Source organism: Lactuca sativa, chromosome 9 (assembly GCF_002870075.4).
Source record: "Lactuca sativa cultivar Salinas chromosome 9, Lsat_Salinas_v11, whole genome shotgun sequence".
NCBI lineage: Eukaryota > Viridiplantae > Streptophyta > Magnoliopsida > Asterales > Asteraceae > Lactuca > Lactuca sativa.
The window spans coordinates 169,203,786-169,226,057 of NC_056631.2; positions in this window are offsets into that span (position 1 = coordinate 169,203,786).

The window sequence follows — 22,272 nt, forward strand, 5'->3', positions numbered from 1 at the left end:
TTTGAATGAAGCCCTTGAAAACCATCATTTATGAATGATTTGATGAGTTTGTTGTTCAACCTCCTTAGACTGTGAACTCCATGACCGTAAGGTCATTAGACCGTGAACCCATTGGACCGCAAAGTCACTTGGTCATGCCATTTGGACCGTAAACTCATTAGGGTGGTCACTAACCCTAAGTGTGCAATCATATGTGATTGTATCACTTCAATCTAAGAGTTTCCTAGTCTATTAGGGTGTTATCCCTTATAATTAGTTGTTTATACACTAATCAAGTACACAAACATGTATGTTTATTAGGATCTTTGTGTGCTCAAGGTTTCACCTGACACTCTACATCCTTTTTCCAAACATACTTTCGTATCACTCACTACAGGTGAGTTCATACCCGTTAACTTATCTTTTAAATGATTTTTATGCTTTTATGGGTGGGGGGGATACAAGTAGAAAACATGCTAGTTATATAATAATTCACATGTGCTTTATAACTGTGTTTCAATCAAAGGATTTGATATACTTCAAACTGTGTTTCAAACAAAGGATTTCATTTACTTTAAACTGTGTTATCAACAAACTACTTTTAAATTGTTTTATAAACGGACATCAAGTCATTATTATTTATTGTTCAAAACTCTTTAAACGTATTACAAAACCTCTTTTAAACTTATATACTGTTAAAAGCAAGTCTATATATGTATAGTTATATAAATAATGTTTAAAGGATTTAGGACTGCTAACTCGCTTTATTTCCTTTTCCTTGTTTTGAAGTGGACATAGGGTATCGGTTATTTGTATGAAGGTCGTATAAATATTAGATATATATTATGTATACATATGTAGATATAAAAGTACTACCAATCAGTTCAGTACCTTTGGGTGGCAAAGGTATAATTTCAGTCATTTATTCAACTACAGAAATCACCAGTAAACTATAATAGGTATAGTTCAGGACAATAATATCATATACAAATACTATAACAGAGAATACTATAACAGAGAATACTATACAAATAATACAATACAGAGTATATTATACGTAGAATACTATTACTATAACAAGTATACTATAACAAGGTTCATAAATAACATAAAGTGAGATATTACTTCATGACACAACAACCATTTCGTTGTATCACGTTTTGTAACCAGAATCTTCTGGAGGGAGAGCGTGAGTTTGCATATAGATCTATACTGGATTGACTATCCTACACCCTTGTTGTTCGCTACAGTGGGATTTGCAAGTTTATGGGTGTCAAATGTCATTTCTTCTGACGTCTTTCATCGTCATGTTATAGTCAATTTAGTATGGTAACAATCTTATCACATTTTTCCTTAATTAAACTATTGGTTTTAAGGTAGTTATTACTTCAGTAGTTAATACAAATAATACTGCAGTACACATACATTTTCCCATTATATTCAAATTGTGATCTTCTCACATAAAAGGGTAATATAAAACTATATTTTGGTAATGATAGTCATATTTGGGAAAAGCATTCACTTTTATAGAGAAACAAGCATGCAAAAGAGTCAGGTCTTGGTAGAATACTACTTTTTATACTAGTAGAAAATATAGGATTTTCTATGAGTTTTCAAACATTTACATTGAACATTTACAAACATTTTCATCGAACTTATACAAACATTGACACTAAATATTTATGACCTCATCAACTTAAATGTTGATCTACGCTTTCGAAATAACTTCTATTCTAGGTTATCAGTAAACAGGTACCGATGGCAGGTTTTGAGAAGACGGAGCACAGTCAAGACTCATCTTTTATTTTGATTATTCATTTTTGGTGTCTTCTTACTATTAAAGAACACACTTGTATGAAATTATAATCTTAATGCAATGGATGATGTTGTTGCTTATTTACTACTTTGCATTGTTATGATACTATAATGAAGTCCTCCGTCCCAGAACGTTTCCGCCGCTCAGGTTTTTGGGTGTGACAGATTGGTATCAGAGCATTGTTTATAGTGAATCGAGTATATCAACCCATAAAAAATATAAAAACTATACACACAACGGGATTAAAATACTCTGACCAAGAGTTTATACTTTTAAATAATAAAATCTTTAACTAAGTATACATACCTGCATTCATACTAAAATCAGTGTCACTAGGACAGAACAAAAGTATTACGATTGTTGAACATCACAGGTAGGCTTGGGGATGAATGGTCAGTTCTAGGAATGACATAGCCTGATCAACTATGTTGGTCTGAGAAGTGATTAGTATATGCCCAAGAATGGTTGCGATGTGGCAACAAGTCTATAAACTTACCAACACTACTACAATGAGAACATTAGAACAGAACATAAACCTACAATACTATAGGAGTATTTTTTGTTACAATAATTACTTATTTGAGAACTAAAAATGTCTTTACTAGTAGGTCAATAGTTTCTAAGTGGATACATTAAGGTTATATGAGATTAAGATGTCATAGACTTAAAATTTGTGTTCTTTGCTTTACATCCTATTCCTTGTTCGGTTGTGGATTTGGAGTTAGGGTTACTTATTCGAAGATCTATCGTGTTTTGATTTCATATGAATGGTATGCACTATGAAAGTATTGAAGTAACTGGTAAGGATCATCTTATAATTATCTTAAGCAGTATGTCTGTTTATATTAGATTCTTATACCCCTTTCTCGTGTAGATATCATGGCTAGATTCCATCCTCATGACGACCCATAGTTCTCAAACGAAGGAAATGATGGATGGCTTGAAGCAGAGCCAAAAGATGATCATCCAATCCCTTTGGAAGATCACCACACCTAAGGCTTTTCTGATGGTTCTGACTCCGAACCTAAAGTCAACAACCTACCTCAAGAGGCTCCAATCCCAAACCTCAACCCCCGACCAACATTTCAGGGCCCCACACCCTTGTGGGCGACAAACTTGAATCGTTGGAGTGATGAACAAGGTCAATTTTTACCCTTTCAACGGTGACCAAAGCTTTTACAATCTAAGTGAGGGTGGCTCAGACGACCGAGTCCTACCCATCATTGTTCGCAGGATTTCTCGGAATGGTGAGCAAGGTCGAGCAGCTATCGACCAAGTTATGGAAGTTGATGTCAATTCGGGCATTAACACGGTCCGTATTATCCATCTTGAAGAAGATATGGAAAGGACTAGGAGAGTCAATGAGACTTTGCAGCAGGAACTAGCAGCATCCCAAGTTGAATTTTTCGAACTTCAAGTGCGTTAGAGAGCTCATGAGCGACATATTCAAGACATAGTTCGTCAATTGGCAGATCTGAGGGTTCACCCAAGGAGTACCCGTCGCCAGCGGAAGATGTCTGGCTCATCTTTTCTTTTGGTTTATGGAATAGCCTTTCTTATCTATGCTCTAAGTAGCACTGTTCTGTAAAATATTCCTATCTTCCAAGTACTATAACTAGACTTCTAAACTGTCAACATTTTCCCTTATGGTTTGATGTAAGACCTACTGTTAGGTCATTTTCCCGAACTTGCTACATCAATAATACCATTAATACTGATAATTATCTAATCGGTTGGAAAATCTTTATTCTTGTGCTTTCCTTACTCTACTATTATGTCTCTATTTCAAACATAACCTCTTGTCTAGTTGTTGAACTACGGCAATTTAGTTCATGGGAATCATTCATTTACTTCACTATTGAATTCTTATCTTTGTGCTCATCCTTTTAACTTGTAGTTAAAGGATACCTCCTCATAACTCAACAAGGCGTGATCCTCCGATAACTTCAACTCCACCACCTCCTCCACAATTCGACACGGCAGCTCTTAATGTTGCGGTAGCTGCGGCTGCTGTGACTGCCATGGCATAATACCACAACAACTAGGGTACTAGCGGATGTGGAACAGTTGTTCATTCCACACAAGGTGACGTCATCATGCGGTCGCGAGAGTGCTCTTATAAAGACTTCACCAACTGTAAACCCCGAATCTTCAATGTAACCGGTGGAATCATTGCTCTGTCGCAATGGTTCAAGAAGACGAAATCGATCTTTGAGATCTGTTCCTGTACTGAAGGAAGTAAAGTCAAATTTGATGGATGCACCTTCAGCGATAGAGCCCTGACGTGGTGGAATAGCCATGTCAAGTCACTAACTCTAATAGTGGCTAATGCTATGGGCTGGGAAGCTCTTAAAGGGCTGATCAATGAAGAATACTACCCGAGGGGCGAGGTTCAAAAACTAGAACAAGAACTTTGGAGCCTGACCATGAAGGGCTCCAACATAGTGGCTTACACTGCCAGATTCAGCGATCTGGTGGCGCTATGCCCCAATATGATTCCCACTGAGGGAAAAAAGATTGAGAGGTACATTTGGGGGCTAGTGCCTCCGTTTCAGGGGAATGTCTTAGCTTCAAACCTTACAACTTTTGACAATGCCAAGCGATTGACACATCGACTCATTGATCACGGAGTCCCTACCCCAATAATAACAACAACCCTGGCTATCTCAGAACCCTCCAAAGCTGCTGACAACAAGCGAAAGTTCTGGGATAACAAGAAGGGCAAATCGGCACAGAACTCTGCCAAGAAGCAGCATGTTGTGGCTGTTCATTCCGCGATTGCACCTTCTACTACTTCGCCGAGGAAGCAGTATATTGGGAATTTTCCAAAGTGCAATAAATGCACTTTCAATCATAATAGTGCCTGCCGGGAAATGCAGTGCGCTAACTGCAACAGGAAAGGGCACAATGCCCGATTCTGCAAGGCTCCGACAAGGCCAATTAACCAAGTCCCTGGCATTGTTGTGGGCCAGGCTTGCTACGGTTGTGGCGAGGTTGGTTATTTCAAGAGAGACTGCCCGAAGGCAGGAAATGTTGTCGGAGAGGAAAGAATTCTGGCGATAGGCCACGAGGAATTCGTAGTTGATCCTACGGTGATTACTGGTACGTTTCTCCTCAATAATTCTGATGCTTGCATACTATTCGATAGTGGAGTGGAGAGGAGTTTCGTAAACCTGGAATTTGCTCCCTTACTTAAAATAAAATCACATGCACTAGAGGAACCATTCACTGTAGAAATGGAAAATCGGAAAATGGAAAGCACTAACTACATATACATAGGTTGTACTTTAACTCTAGATGGTCATTCTTTCCAAATCGACCTCATGCCGGTCTCAATTAAAAGTTTCGACGTCATAATCGGCATGGATTGGTTAAGTCTTCTTCGTGCCGACATCAGGTGCTTTGGAAAATCAGTTCGTCTTAACCTCCCTAACAACGAAACTCTAGTTATCTACGGCGACAAAGCAAGTTCGAACCTACGTATCATTTTGTGTATTCAAGCTCAAAAGTGCTTCCGAAAGGAATATCATGCATTCCTTGCACACATCATTGATACAAGTCAAGAAGTGAAAGACATTCAGAACATTCCAGAAATACGCAACTTTCTCGAAATCTTTCCGAAAGAACTACCAGGATTACCACCGCAACGCCAAGTCGAGTTTAGAATCGACTTAGTGTCAGGGGCTACCCAGTAGCCAAATCTCCTTACTATCTAGAACCAGCAGAGATGCAAGAACTTTCCAGTCATGTTAACAAACTTCTCAGGAAGGGATTCATTAGGCCAAGCTTCTCACCATGGGGAGCACCGGTCTTGTTCGTAAAGAAGAAAGACGGAGCGTTTCGTATGTGCATCGACTATAGAGAGCTGAAAAAACTTACCGTCAAGAATCGCTATCCTTTACCCCGTATTGATGACATATTTGATCAACTTCAAGGAGCGAACTACTTCTCGAAGATAGATCTAAGATCCGGATATCACCAGTTACGAGTGTTAGAAGAGGATGTCCCCAAGACAGCCTTCCGAACTTGTTATGGACATTACGAGTTTGTAGTGATGCCGTTCGGATTAACCAACGCACCAGCTGTATTCATGAATCTAATGAATAGGGTGTGTCATCCTTACTTGGATCAGTTCGTCATTGTCTTCATTAATGACATACTTATCTATCTCAAAGTAAGGAGGAGCATAGTCAACACCTACGGAGAGTCTTAGAAACATTACGATCAGAGAAGCTCTATGTAAAGTTCTCTAAGTGCGAGTTTTGGTTCCGAAGAGTCGAATTCTTGGGTCACGTTGTTAGAGAAACGGGAATTCACGTAAACCCTTCCAAAATCAAGGCCATTGAGAACTGGTCAACACCGAAGACACCTACAAAAATTCATCAATTTCTAGGTCTCGCAGGCTATTATCGTAGGTTCATACAAAACTTCTCTAGCATCACGAAACCGCTTACTTCATTGACCTAGAAAGGTGTGGCCTTTGACTGGAAAGAGAAACAAGAGAAGGCATTCCAAACACTGAAACAAGCCTTGTGCACCGCACCGATATTATCCATCCCAGAAGGGATAGAAGATTTCGTTGTGTATTGCGATGCATCCAACCAAGGGCTTTGTTGTGTTCTTATGCAAACAGGAAAGGTCATTGCCTATGCCTCCCGTCAGCTTAAGACTCACGAAGTCAGCTATACAGCACACGATCTTGAGTTAGGAGCAGTGGTATTTGCTCTGAAGATCTGTAGACACTACATGTATGGTACAAAGAGTACTATCTTCACAGACCACAAGAGCCTTCAACACATATTCGATCAGAAGGAGCTTAACATGAGACAACGACAGTGGGCCGAGCTACTCAATGACTACGAATGCGAAATTCGTTATCACCCCGACAAGGCCAATGTAGTAGCTGATGCCCTGAGTAGGAAAGAATACTCTAGTCGGAGAGTCTCATATTTCACTAGGACTATCCATTCACACTTGTCCACACAAATGAAGGAGGCTCAACTAGAAGCCTTGAAACCTGAAATTGTGGCGAGTGAATCCCTTAGAGGGATGGATAAGAACTTAGAAGTTAAGGGTAGCTGAGCCTTATATCTCATGGATCGTATCTGGACACCGAAACACGGTGGTTTCCGAGACTTGGTCATGACTGAAGCACACAACACTAGATATTCCGCCCACCCTGGTTCAGATATGATGTATCTGGATCTTAAGAAACTATACTGGTGGCCTAACATGAAAGCAGATATTGCTACCTTAGTGAGTAAATGTCTTACTTACGCAAAGGTTAAGGTTGAGTATTAGAAACCCTTAGGATTACTACAGAAACCGGAGATACCGGAGTGGAAATGGGAGCAGATTACTATGGACTTCATAACCAAGTTTCCAAAGACAACGGGTGCACTTGATACCATTTGGGTCATCGTCGATAGATTGACCAAATCCGTGCATTTCCTACCAATCAAAGAAACAGACAAGATGTAGAAACTCACAAGATCTTACATTACGGAAATTGTACGACTGCATGGTGTTCCTATATCCATTATCTTAGATAGAATAGTAGATTCACTTCAAGGTTTTGGCAGTCGCTACAAAGTTCCCTAGGAACTAGGATGGACATGAGTATAGCCTTACATCCGCAAACTGACGGGAAAAGTGAGAGAATGATACAAACCTTAGAAGATATGTTGCGAGCCTGTGTGATCGACTTTTGGAAGGCATGGGATACTCATTTACCCCTTGTCGAATTTTCCTACAACAACAGTTATCACACGATCATAAAGGTTGCTCCATTAGAAGCCCTCTATGGCCGGAAGTGCAGATCCCCTCTGTGCTGGGCTGAGGTGGGTGACACACAGTTAGCTAAAGGACGAGTTCCGGACAGAACTCTCACCGGTCCGGATTTCATACGGGAACGATAGAGAATATCGTTCAGATTTATGAACGATTGAAAGCCTCTAGAGACCGACAGAAAAGCTACGCAGACAAGCGAAGGAAACCTTTGGAATTCCAGGTGGGAGACCATATTCTTTTGAAAGTCTCACCCTGAAAGGGCTTGATACGCATCGGAAAGCGTGGAAAGCTCAATCCAAGATACATAGGGCCATTTGAGATTCTTGAAAGAATCGGCCTTGTAGCTTACAAACTTAATCTACCTCGCGAACTAAGTAACGTACATACTGCTTTCCACCTCTCGAACTTGAAAAAGTGTCTATCCGGTGAGACTCTTGTAATCCCACTCGACGAGATCGAGATCAACGGGAACCTCAACTTCATGGAAGAAACTGTAGAGATCATGGACCGAGAGGTCAAGCAAACAAAGCAAAGCCATATCCCGATAGTGAAGGTTCGCTGGAATGCCAAGAGAGGACCTGAATTCACTTGGGAGCGTGAGGATCAAGTGAAACTGAAATATCCTCATCTTTTTACTTATTTATTTGTAATAACTTAGTTGATTAAACTCTAATTTCGGGACGAAATTCCCTCTAACGGGGGGATGATGTGACAACCTGAAATTTCTAGCTTGTATAAACATTCAAATCTATCCAAGTTAGACTCATGTTGCTATCTTTTAGCACTGTTTAGGGTCTATTCTGGGTATTCTAAGACAAGTACATCAAAGGAATCAGTATCTGGAAGTGTCAGTTTAAGTTCCCAACCATCTAGCAAACCGTTAACCTCCTCAAAAGGAGTTTACGGTCAGGACTTTAGAGCTTACGGTCATGGTGACTGTAAACTCCCTCTACATGTGTAGTTAATGATCATTTCTTTCCTTTACAAGAAAAAAATCTCGAAAACTCTCTCAAGTATCATAAGATTTTTGCTTCCAAATCCTCAAACAAGTAAGTGATTCCTTCTGTGTGTGTTAGATCCTTCCTATATCCATGATTCACTCTTGATTTATCCATGGATTTCATTTTTTCAGTCTAGATCTTCAAGATCCTCACTTTATTTCCTTTTCCTTGTTTGGATGTGGACTTAGGGTTTCGGTTATTTGTCCGAAGGTCGTCTAAATATTAGATATATATTATGTATCATATGTAGATAACAAAGTACTATCAATCAGTTCAGTACCTTTGTGTAGCAAAGGTATACATTCAGTCATTTATTCAATTATAGAAATCACTAGTAAACTATAATAGGTATAGTTTAGGAGAATACTACCATATACAAATACTATAACAGAGAATACTATAATAAAGAATACTATAACAGAGAATACTATACAGAGAATACTATACATAGAATACTATTACTATAAAAAGTATACTATAACAAGGTTCATAAATAACATAATGTGAGATACTACTTCATGACACAGCAACCATTTCGTTGTATCACATTTTGTAACCAGAATCTCAGTGGGATTTGCAAGTCTATGGGTGTCAAATGTCATTTCTTCTGACGTCTTTCATCATCGTGTTATAGTTAGTTTAGTATGGTAACAATCTTATCACATTTTCCCTTAATTAAACCATTGGTTTTAAGGTAGTTATTACTTCAGTAGTTAATACAACTAATACTGCAGTATACATACATTTTCCCATTATATTCAATTTGTGATCTTCTCACATAAAGGGTAATATAAAACTATATTTTGGTAATGATAGTCATATTTCGGAAATGCATTCACTTTTACAGAGAAACAAATAAACAAAACAGTCGGGTCTTGGTAGAAGACTACTTTTTATACTAGTAAAAAATATAGGATTTTCTAGGAATTTTCAAACATTTACATTGAACATTTACAAACATTTTCATCGAACTTATACAAACACTGACACTAAATACTTATGAACTCACCAGCTTAAATGTTGATCTACGCTTTCAAAATAACTTGTATTCTCAGGTCATCATGAGACAGGTACCGATGGCAGGTTTTAAGAAGACGGAGCACAGTCAAGACTCGTCTTTTATTTTGATTATTCATTTTTGGTGTCTTATTACTATTAAAGAACACACTTGTATGAAATTATACTATTAATGCAATGGATGATGTTGTTGCTTATTTACTAATTTGCATTGCTATGATACTATACATGAAGTCCTCCGCCCTAGAACGTTTATGCCGGTCAGGTGTTAGGGTGTGACACTTATTCATATTACCCAAGTATCAAAGACTGTATGCTAGTTAGGGTAATACCTTGGAAAGTTCAAGTTTGCATGTATAATAGAGAAAACATAGATCCAAGGCATTTAGGGTTGCATGTACACCATAGGAGTGTTAGAGTGCTCGGTACTAGGGATTACCGATGAAAATCCCTCACAAAATTCCCCTACTCGCCATATTTGTGGCACCTAATAGTTGATCGGCATGCGCCCTCACGCGCCTTTCTGCACTTACCGCAAGTTTGGCCCCTCTTTCCTCCTGAGCATGAAATTGCAGGCTTGAACCGAATTGCTACAGGTTATGGCTACACCGAAGTATGCCTTTCCTCCCTTGTCTAGATCTCAATCTCAATCTCCTGTCTCCGCGCGACATCCTGATGCTCGGAGATGGTACTCTAAAGTTAGGTAGACACAAACTATCGAATCTCCGTCTTGATCATGCTCAAGTATCGCGACATCTAAGCCTGCTCCGAAGCAGAATGCTCAGGAAAGAAAAGAGCTCTCTTAGTAAACATATTGGTGATCTCAGTAACCGACTATGTCATCTTCCTCGACGCTCGATACTCCTGAGCCAACCTCTCTCTCTGTCTCTCTTTACCAGGGGAACATACTTCGTGCAAAATAGCTTGAGGAACTGCCCCCAAGTAACAGCAACCTGCTCTAGAGTATAAGAACCAGTAAACAGGTTCCACTAGTCCTTCGCGCCCAGACGAAGAAGCTTTAGGGCATACCTAACCTTTCAGTCCTTCAGATAGGAACAAGTTCAGAAGAAGCCCTCCACATCATAAATCCATCTCATAGCCACGATCGGGTCCTTGACCCCATTGAAATCTAGGGGCTTATTGTTGTTGAAGTCTTGGTACAAGAATAACCCTCTCCCCTGAACCCCAGCAGTAGCAACAACGGCGGTAGTTGCAGCAGAAGCAGCCTCAGACACAACGACGTATCGCTCATCGAACAGCTCAATCATCACGGTCTTAATAGACCCAAAAACCTATGGTATAGCACCCCGAATAGCCGCAACCACCTTAGTGTAGACTAAATCCTAAATGTCATCATCATTCAATCTTGGCCATGTCGGTCCGCCAGCTCCTAATCCAGAAGCCCTCGTGTACACCATACTGAAAATGAACCAAACATGCATCAGAAATGCCATACTGAAAATAAACCAAACATGCATCAGAACCCCTCGTGTACACCATACTGAAAATGAACCCCTCGTGTACACCATACTAAAAATGAACCAAACATTACACAGAGACTAGATGATTGAGGTTTGTGACTTTCTTTCTACACGAATGGGTGTTATGCTTCTAGAAGTACGGGCCCATACTACCTTCCACACCTACCTGTATTCGTATCAAGGGGCCGTCACATACCATCTGATTGCAAGACCCAACATCGAGGATATGCATACATCCTATACATCCTCTCAAGAGTGACTAAACCTTCTTACATTGGCCTGCTATAAACTGCACTCACTCATGGAACTTCCACCAACCCTACAGTCACTCGTGCATGCTAATCATACATAACGTTGGATTCCATAGACAGTAGAATACTTGATTTTACCCTAAGCCCACAACCAAGCAAGGAACAGGAAATAAGGTTATATAAAACATTCTCAGGCTATAAAATCTTAGTTATGTACCATTATGGTGCATAAACTAAGCAGCTACAGTAATGATGTTAATTCCATCTAGCTTACAAGAAAACCTCCTAGGCTATTAAGCAACACAATTCATGCAATTCCTGAAGATCCCTAGCCTACAACTAGCATAAAATTCTATCATAGTCATCATAAGCAAATAACAGTGTAGGTTTCTTGGGTATACTTTCTTACTCTGGTTGATCGTACACATCTCATCCTTCCTTGTTTACTTTTGAAAATAATTCGAAAACTTTTACAGATCCTTAGTTTCAGTCTGGACTCACACGAATGTTCACCCAATTCTCTCAAACAAGATCTCTGATACCAATTTGTAACATCCTAAAAATCAAGTAAAAAAATCATTTTTGAAACCAATCCAAAACCATAAGTGTTTACAAAACATACTTTTCAAAAGTCATAAACATGAATTAGAGTATCCCAAAATCATAAACTCATAAAAATGCAGGATTACATGCACGATCAAGCCATCGACTTTCCCATGTACTCTGAAGTACATGAAACCATAAATTCAAATTGTAAGCCAAAGCTTAGTGGGTTCCCCCAAATTACTACACAAAACCAAACAGATAACAACATGCATATAGGAACCTTCAACCGTACTGGACCACCTCACAGGCCTGCAACCTATCTAGACTACTCTTCGAGCTTTCGGTATGACTGGATTGCCTCGTAGGGCCTACAGTTTATCCAGACCGCCCTGTGTATCTTGGCATTCAACACAAATCAAGACCGCCTCAACCCAACAAACGATAACATTTCGAAATGTATAATAGCACCATATAACCAACATATACATGTAATCATACCGATCTACCAGTCTAACACATAACTAGTGCACATAGGTAATCATACAGATATACCAGTCTATCATATAACTAGCATAAGATCATTTAATATAGCAATATACATAATCCAGTGGGCCAGATTTTGTGCCTTCAACCCACAAGTACAGTGAGGAAAACTCACCTCACAAACTGAAAGATTGTTGAATAGATCAATGCTCCAAATGTTCTCTGTACTAGTCACCTGTACAATAAACAAAGACCTAATCTCAAATTTCTATTCAAATTACCCAAAATGCCCCTAAGTCAAACTTGGTCAAATCCCTAGTCAAAGGTCAAAGTCAAAAAGTCAAAGGGTCAACACCAGCTAAGTACACCATGCGGACTCAATCACTACACATGGCATAGTGAGGTCCTTTCCTGCTTACGTGGCTCCAGTTTGGTATGCTCTGCATGCCACCAGGTACGCCCTGCGTTCTTGACCAACTTTCATTTTTCCCATTAAGTTCTTATTTCATTAATACCTCACGTCCAGAGCTCAGATCTAGTCCCAAATATCATTCTAAGCCATAAAGTTTCCAACTTTATGACTTTCCATGGTTACAAAGAGTCCAAAAACCAAAACCCTAACCTATTACACAAACCCAAATTTCATAACTCTTGCATGGAGGGAAGAAAGGGACCAATATCACATTTTTATGGCACTTAACACTCAAAAACATCTAAAAGGACAACTCATTTGGTTTAGAGTAAGCCATACTCATATATATATATATATATATATATATATATATATATATATATATATATATATCAAGATTATGGGACCAAAATAATCCAAAACTTAAGAACTAACAAGATCTAGTGAAACACTTATCAAGTTCAAAACTTTATATCTTCTGGAGGTTGCTTGAGAGGCGCAAATACAAGATCTACAATGCTTGAATCTTCCCAAATGCACTCCAAAGATCTTCTTCCTTCAAGGATAGACACAAAAAACACAAATGGCTCAAAACTCACAATAAACACTAGGGTTTACAAGGGGTCATTTTGCGAAGAATGAGGATGAAGGTGCAAGGGATTATGAGAGTTAAGGTTGTTTAAATAGGGCTCAAACCCTCAATATTTGGGTTTGCCTATCAGCCTAGTATGTCATGGCGTACCATATGAGTATGAGATGTGTACTCACATGCATCCGCGTTCCTTTTTAATGAAGTACACCATGCGTAACCCCAAATACGCATGGCATAAGGACCAATTTTTCAAGAATTTTATACTTTTAGTCTAAAAGAAAAATACTTGTTGTCTAGGTGTTACATTATTGTTTTCATTTGTTTGTAAACTCAACATTATTATTGGGTTATTAATGTATTTTGTCAAAGTGTTTTTTACTAGAATAGTCTCATTTATAACGGATTGGGACTGTCCATCCGTAATTATGGCTTGCTAGGGTTAGACTACTTAAAGTGCATGCATGTATCTTTCTAGGGTTATCGATTGTATTGCCCTACTTAGCTTTTACAGAAACGTTCACGTTGAAGTCTTCTAAAGCTTTAATAATATTAAGCATTCAACACATCTTTTATCATTGTTTCTATTGTTCGATTCACTTTGATGTTTAAAATCTATCGATCTAAGTTTATTGTTTCTACAATTGGTATCAGAGTGGGAAATTGTGTAACTCATACGCAAATCTTATGTCGAGTTTTATTAGGGTTTTGAGTTTCTATTGGATCTGTTCTTATTGTCTTCTTTGTTTTCATCGATTGTAGACATTAGATCTGGGTACTTGTTTTTCCCTAAACTCGATTATTGTTTTACACATTTGATTCTATTTAGGTTTTTGTGAATCTACATCATGCAGCACGAATATCCTCATAATCTTTCCTTCAATCTGTCTAGTAGCATTGGATCTACTACTAGAATCACAATCCTCTTCCGATAGGATTAAGAGGTCTAGGCCTTGCACTTCGAAGACTATGTTCTTGGTCGTGAAAAACATAGCTCAACCATATGGAAAGCAATGAAACAAGAAACGTTTTCTCACACATCAACCTAAAAAGTTATCAAAACTCAAGCTGAATACAACGCTCTTCTTATTGAACTCACAAATATTCCTCATGATGAAAAAGACAAGTTGCAGAGTAACATCAAGGCATTTAGAATAATAAGGTTTGTTCTTCCACCAAATACTTTTCGTCTAGTGAGTGCATGTGAGACTGCAAAGGAAATATGGGATAGGTTAAAAGAGCTTTACTCAAGCGACGCAGATCTGGAACATTTTGTACAAACGTTGCTGCTAACGGAGTTTGGTGCTTTTGTTCAAAAGTCGGAAGAAAAACTAGATCAAACATTCAATCGTTTTAATCATCTTTTAAGTAGGATGTTACAACACAAAATTAGACATGAAATAATAGAGCAAAAATTCATGTTCATGAATGTTTTGAGGTCTGAAAGGAAGGCGGTTGTGTCTATAGTGAAAGCTCATGAACAGTTCAAGAGTACACTCTGGAAAAGCTAGTGGGAATTCTAATTTCTGACAAAGATGAAGCGACCAAGGATGAGAAGATTGTGTCTATCATGTGATTGTTAGCCCTTGTTGCGAAGGGTAAAAAGGTAGTTGAAAAAGATTTCGAATCCAACCTTTCGGATTGTGAACTTACAAAAGAAGAATATCCTCTGTTAGTGTCTAATCCCAAGAAATTTGCTAAAAAGAACTTTGAACATTTCAAGAATAGGAACAGGCAAGGAAACTTCAGTTTGGAAAATTCTACATAATATAGCTTTAAGAATTCTAAAAAAGAAGAGCATAAGCAAGAAAAGAAGTTGTTAGGAAACTCAGGGTATGACTGTAACTACTGCCATGACAAGAAACATTTTTCCAAAGACTATATGTTGAGAAGGATGAGTGAAAAAAAAGGAAGAAGAGAAGGATGAAGCTTACTATCTTCAAAAGATAGAAGATATTAGGAAAAAAATAGTGTTGAGAATGTGAAGCCTACTTTGATTGTGCAAGAAGGTGATGACGAATTTGGACGAGTGGAAGTATGGTCCACAGACTCTGAAGATGAGGAATTTTGGAAGCCTAGACATGGTGGATGTTTTATTGCTAAGTCTGAAGCACATGAATACGAAGGAAGATGTCTGATGGTTTAGAGCGGGGTCTCAGACCAGAGGGAATACACATCTGATGGCGGCTAATCCTCAGAAAATTGTTTTGCTGCGAGACCTGTTTCTGAATAGGTGAGTGAATGCGAAAAGGTCATAAATAAGGTACACTCTATAATACAGTCTCTTAATATTCCTGTTACTCGTTACGAATCTGAATTAGACGATTTAAATTATACTATCTCTAATTTTAGTGATAGTTTAAAACGAACATGTCTAAGTAATTTTAACCTAAATGATCAAATCAGCAGGGTAACAAATAAAAGTAAAGAGAGAAGATTGTGGATAGAGAAGTTGGAATTAAAGCTAACTAGGTCAAGGGATGATGTCATTTATCTTAAAAGAGAAAATCTTGCTTTATTGAAACAAAGAAACATTTTTTATTTAATTGTTAAGCGTCTTTATTTCAATATTACTCAACTGCATCTTGATTGTGAAATAGGCAAAAATATAAACAAAATGATTTTAACCTTTCTTTAATTGAAAGATGATGAAATCGATGCAGAGTGTTATAAGTGTGAATCTAGTGTGTCCTCTAATGATGTTTCTGATTCGTACAAAATTTGGCTTGATAAAATAGAAGCATATATCCAGTCCAAAGAACACAAGAATATGTTAAAACAAATGTTGGGTGATAAGGATAAAGAACAAATTAAATCAAATATCATGCAAAAATCTCGTTGTGCACAAAATTAAGTTCAGAAAATACTTTTGATGCTGAAAACGTTTTTGAAGTTGATGAAAGTAACATGGGTGAGATTTTTGTAGAGGATGAGATTGATTGTTCTGCATTTGTAAAAAATGAGGTTGAACCAAAGAAAAAGTTAATTTCTAAAAACTCAATTGAATATATACGTGTTATTGAAAATAAAGGTTCAAAAGTTTTAAAAGCAAAAGCCATAGTTTTTCCGAAAGTACAAACCGTCCCTAATCAAGTCTTGATAAAAACTGGATTGGACAAAACTGAAACATCAGAACTAACGTCCAATTTTAATAATGATAATGTTGATTGTTGTGACGAATTTTTCTGGTCTGGACCAATAAATAATGCAGACAAAACAAAAGGTCTTTCCGAAATGCCCTCATGGAAAATGAAGGGAAAATACATTTCAGAACCACTTAATCGTGTTGACCTTTGTTACGATCAGGCAGGACCAAGTGGCACAAAGAATGTGTCAAATGAAACATACTGACACACCGGTCAGTAAAGCGAAACCTAGAACTAACTTTGATAAGTCAGTTGAGGAACTCATAGCTAAGAAACGACAATTGAATGCTAGATATAGGAAGAATTTGCAAGAAAGAAAATGTTTCTAGAAAAGCTAGAATTTCAATAAATGTTCTGTTAATTCAGAAATATCTTCAGTTCAAAATACGAACTTTTCTCCTATTCAGAAACCGAAAACTAAACCTTTTTCAAAAACACAAGTTTCAAAACCACAAGTTTCAAAACCTGTTGAAAAATCAAAATCCGGTTGTCCTTTGAATATAAATCTTTCAAAATCTGTCAATACATCAAACGATGTTAAGGGCAAAAATAAAGTTGTTTCGGAACCAGCAATTTCTCTCAAGGAATACGCAGCTAATTTGAAAAAGGAGGAAAAAGCTTTTGCAAAGAGAATGGCTAAGAAACACAGATAATTTATTCAACGGAAATCAAATGTGGTTGAAAGTAATATTTGTGAAAATAAAATGAAGGTTTTTAAAATATTCAAAACGGAGAATAGTGTTTTGCTAAAAAGAACCTTCTAGGTTGATATGAATTTAACTATTCATGTTCTAAAGAAATCCTCAGAATGAACCAAGAAGGTTTGGGTTCCTAAATCTCTCTAAATTTTGTAGGTAATGTGTAACGAACAATACGACTCTAAATGGTACATTGATAGTGTTTGTTCGCGTCACATGACAGGAAGGAGAGAAGAACTGAGGGAATTTCGATCGTTGAAGGATGGTGGAAAAGTAAACTTTGGAAACAATGCCACAGGAGAAATTAAAGTATATGGCATGATTACGAATGGTGAATTCTCCATTTGGAAGGTATCTTATGTGGAAGGCATGAAACATAATCTAATAAGCATTTCTCAATTGGTTGTAGGTATAGGGTTGAAAGTGTCATTTGATGATGAGGGATCTGATATTATTGAGAAGAAAACAAAAGAAATGCTTCTGAAATCTAAAAGAAAAAGAGAAATATATCCTTTGAGTCTCAATCCAATCAAAGGGAAATCAGCCATTTTCCCTCTTACGAAAGCATCCTCGGATGATAGTTGGCTTTGGCACCGAAGGCTCTCGCATCTGAATTTCAAGGACAACTACAAACTTGTACTAGGAGATCTTGTGTGAGGCTTACCTCTTCTGAAGTTTGATAAGGGACATGTGTGTGCTTCTTGCAAGCTAGGAAAGAAAAGTCATAAAATTTACACGACAATTATCAATACCCAAGTACTCGAGCCACTATAACTGTTACACATTCATCTTTATGGCCCATCTGCCATCGAGATCATTGGTGGTAATAAGTATATTCTAGTTATAGTTGATGATTTTTCAAGATTTACTTGGGTTTACCTTCTTATACAGAAATCAGATGCCACTTCAAAGCTAAAGGATTTCATCAAGCAGATCGAGCTTCAATTGCGAAAGGCCATTCGAAATGTTCATAGTTATAACGGTTATGTATTCAAAAACCAAGTGTTTAAAGAATTCTTGACTAAAAACAAAGTTCCTCACAACTTCTCTGCTCCTTACACTCCTCAGCAGAATGGTTTTGTTGAAAGGTGAAACCGGTCTCTTTGTGAACCTTCCGCTTTACTTTTGGGTTGATGTTATCAGAACTGCCAGTTTCACTCAAAATCTCTCTCTAATCAGTAAAAGATTCTTAATCACACCTTATGACATTCTGAATAAATGAAAACCTAACTTCAGGTTCTTTCATGTGTTTGGTTCTAAGTGTTTCATATTTAATTCTAATGAGCAACGGAACAAGTTTGATGTGAAAGCAGACGAAGGAATCTTTTTAGGGTACTGTCTTACTTCGAAAGCATATACGGTTCAAAGCAAAAAGTTGAAAAAGATTGAGGAAACCTATTATGTCACCTTTGACGACAATTATCTTAAGAAGTATCAAAAAACTAATTGTCCATCTGAGGAGATTTTTCCTTCGACAAACTGGATGACGTTTCCTCTTTCAAATCTTTATGAGTAATTTATGAATTTGTTTGATAAGCCCGAAAAAGCTATCTCTTCAGAATCAAATGCAACAGATAATAAGGAGGATGAACTGAAGAAAATAATTAGTGATGTTGCCAAAGATCTTAGAAAAAGAGCCACCCATTTCGAAGGGTTCTGCAATTCTACCTCAGCCACAAGCTTCTAATGCTCCAGTCCAGGGGGAGGGTTCCATTTCAACCACCACAAGCAATACGCATGTTCAAGGGGGAATTCAAATCCAGTATTCAACACCGATACACCAATTTAACAGAGAATCTGATTCCAAACATAGGGTCACATACAAACTTCCAGGGGGAGAATGAGAATGAAAATAATGACTCTGACGCTCAACCAGAATACGAAGACATGAATGCAGAATTCTATCCATCCTATGATCCAAACTACCCTCCACTGGCCAAATGGACCAAAGATCATCCTAAATCTCAAGTAATCGGAGAAGCATCTTTAGGAGTTCTAACAAGAGCTCAACAAAAAGCAAACCAAACTGCATTATTTTCAAAAATAGAATTTTGCATGTTTAATTTGCTTATTTCCAAAATTGAGCCTAAAAATGTTAAAATTGCCCTTGATCATTATGATAAGGTGCAAGCCATGTAGGATGAGCTTAATGTGTTTTAGTGTAACAAAGTATGGTGATTGATTCCAACTCCGAAGTAGGCATTAGTAGTAGGATGAAAATGGGTATTTCGGAATAAGCTTAACAAAGAAGGCAATGTAATTCAGAACAAGGCACGATTATTTATGAAGTTATATTTCTAGGAGGAAGGCATAGACTATGAAGAGACATTCGCATCAGTTGCAAGGCTAGAATCTGTTTGGATTTTCCTTGCCTATGCAACTCATAAAAAATTCATTGTCTATTAGATGGATGTGAAATATGTGCTTTTGAATGGTGAATTAGAGGAAACAGTCTACGTGGAACAGCCACCAGATTTCATAAATGAGAAATATCCAAATCATTGCTATATTTTGGATAAGGTTGTATATGGTCTAAAACAAGCACCTCGTGCATGATATGAAACCCTAACTCGATTCTTGAAACAAACCAAATTAAAACCAGGCTCGGTAGACCCAACCTTCCTTAGCAAGAAAGATGGTGACCATTTAATGATTGTCCAAATTTATGTTGATGATATCATTTTCGGATCTATTAATCCTATATTAACAGTTGGATTTCAAAAACTGATGGAAACTAAATGTGAGATGAGCTCAATGGTTCCTATTAACTTTCTCTTTGGTTTAAATATTAGACAAAGTTCAGAGGGTATATTCATCAACTAGGAAGCCTACATGAAGACCTTGCTTGCGAAAATCAGAATGGTACGAGATTCAAAGGTCAAGGTTCCAATGGCATTCGGAATGAAACTTACACTGTCCTTGGACAAAGAAGCAGCTAATATGACTCTATATCGACGAATGATTGGATCTTTAAAGTATCTAACCTCTAGTCATCCATATATAATGTTTGTTTTTTGTTATTGTGTCAAGTTTTAGGCGAATCCACATGAACCACATATGACTGCAGTGAAGAATATTCTATGTTATCTCATAAGAACCACCTCTCTCGGAATCTGATACCCTTCTAACTCTAGATTCTTTGTGCAAGCATATTCTGATGTTGATCTTGGTGGATGCAGTCTTGATCGTAAAATTACAACCGGAGGATGTTAGTATCTAGATGGAAAACTTGTTAGTTGGCAATCTAAGAAGCTAACATGAGTCTCCCTATCCACTGCTGAAGCTGATTATATCGTTGCTGCTAGGGGTGCAAACGAGCCGAGCTGAGCCCGAGCCTGGCCAGGCTCGGCTCAGGCTCGTTTAAGTTATATGAGGCTTGAGCTCGAGCTCGGCTCGATTCGAGCTTTCTTTTACTGAGCTCAGCTCGAGCTCGTAAAGAGTTATACAAGCTCGGCTCAGGCTCGGGCTCGACTCGTTTTTATCGGGCGTGCCTAAATAAGCTTAAGCTCGGCTCGAGCTCGTTAAAAAGCTCGTTTACTAATACCCAAAATTCATAATTCCCCTATTATGTTTTTATTTTAATATATATAAATAATAATAAATAATATTATATAAATGCTCGTTTAGGCTCGCGAGCCTAATCAAGCTTTGTGACATAGGCTTGAGCTCGAGCTCGTTTAATAAACAAGCTTAATATTAAGCTCGAGCTCGGCTCGGGCTCATTTAAAATCGGTTTCGAGTCGAGTTTTTAACGATCCGATCTCGAGTAGCTCGCGAGTAGCTTGCCTCGTTTGCACCCCTAGTTGCTGCATCATGTACTTCTCACGCTGTATGGATTCAAAGTCATCTTAGAGATTATGGGATAAACATGAAAAGGATTCCATTATACTGTGATTCTGAAAGCGCAATTCAAATATGCCATAATCCAGTGCAGTATTCTAAGACAAAACATATTTCACTGAAATGTCATTTCATCAATGATCATGTTGAGAATGAAAACATTGAAGTACACTTTGTAAGATCCTCTGATCAATTTGATGATATCTTCATAGATGCCTAAACAGAAACGACGTCCAATCGTATTTTACAAGGTCTCAAAATGATAGAAGTTGATTCGGTTCAAAAATCTCCTTCATAATTGGATGTTAATGTTCACATCCAAGCATTCGCAATCATTCAAATTTTATTGTTCATGATCCAAGCTTCGGAACGGTTCGTAACACACTATTCATTTGGGTTTCGGAACGCCTCTGTATACTTTTTATATTAAGTGTTTTCCGCTTAATTTCGAGCCTCGGAATGCTTCGGAAGCCATTGGTCATGCTTCTAAATTTATTTTTCGTAAAATTTTTATTCTTTTTATTTTATTTTTTGTTTATTTTGTCTTTTTTAGAAAAATCAAAAGTCACAAAAACATTTTCTTTATTTTTGTTTTATCTTTTTTCAGAAAAACCAAAATTTCAAAAATACTTTTCTTTCTTTGTGTGTTAGTTTCAGAATACATTTTTGTTTCAGGTACAAATTCTTGTTACCTCAATTCAGAACAATGGGATAACAATGGGGCAGGTATATAATTCCAAATCTTTGTATTAGCTAAATGTCCCTAGATGCATATTGCTACATGTTGACTCAAACCTTTGAGATTCTATGTTGAAGCCTTAATGAAACTTTCATTCCGATTGTTTCTTCCCAATCAGGTTGTATATTCCCATAAGTCATTAAGCTACCTTACTCTACTCACAATGAGTTAAAAGTTGACTGCTTAGCCACTATTTCATAGTAGAGGTGCACTTTTATCTTTGGAACCACCTCCAACATTTATCCATATATTTCGCATTCATACATGTAACCCTTGAGACTCTTAGCATTTACTACTGAGGTTTATGGTTACAGAACATGTATGTTCATGATCTTGAAATCGTTATCACCACGATTTAAGTGAAACCCAAAATCCGAAACCAATTTCTAAATTCACGGTGAACAATTAATATGTTCTAGATTATTTCACCAAGGAATTAACGCATATAACCTTTTTGGTTGGTCCCTTCAAAGTTTGAAATCTC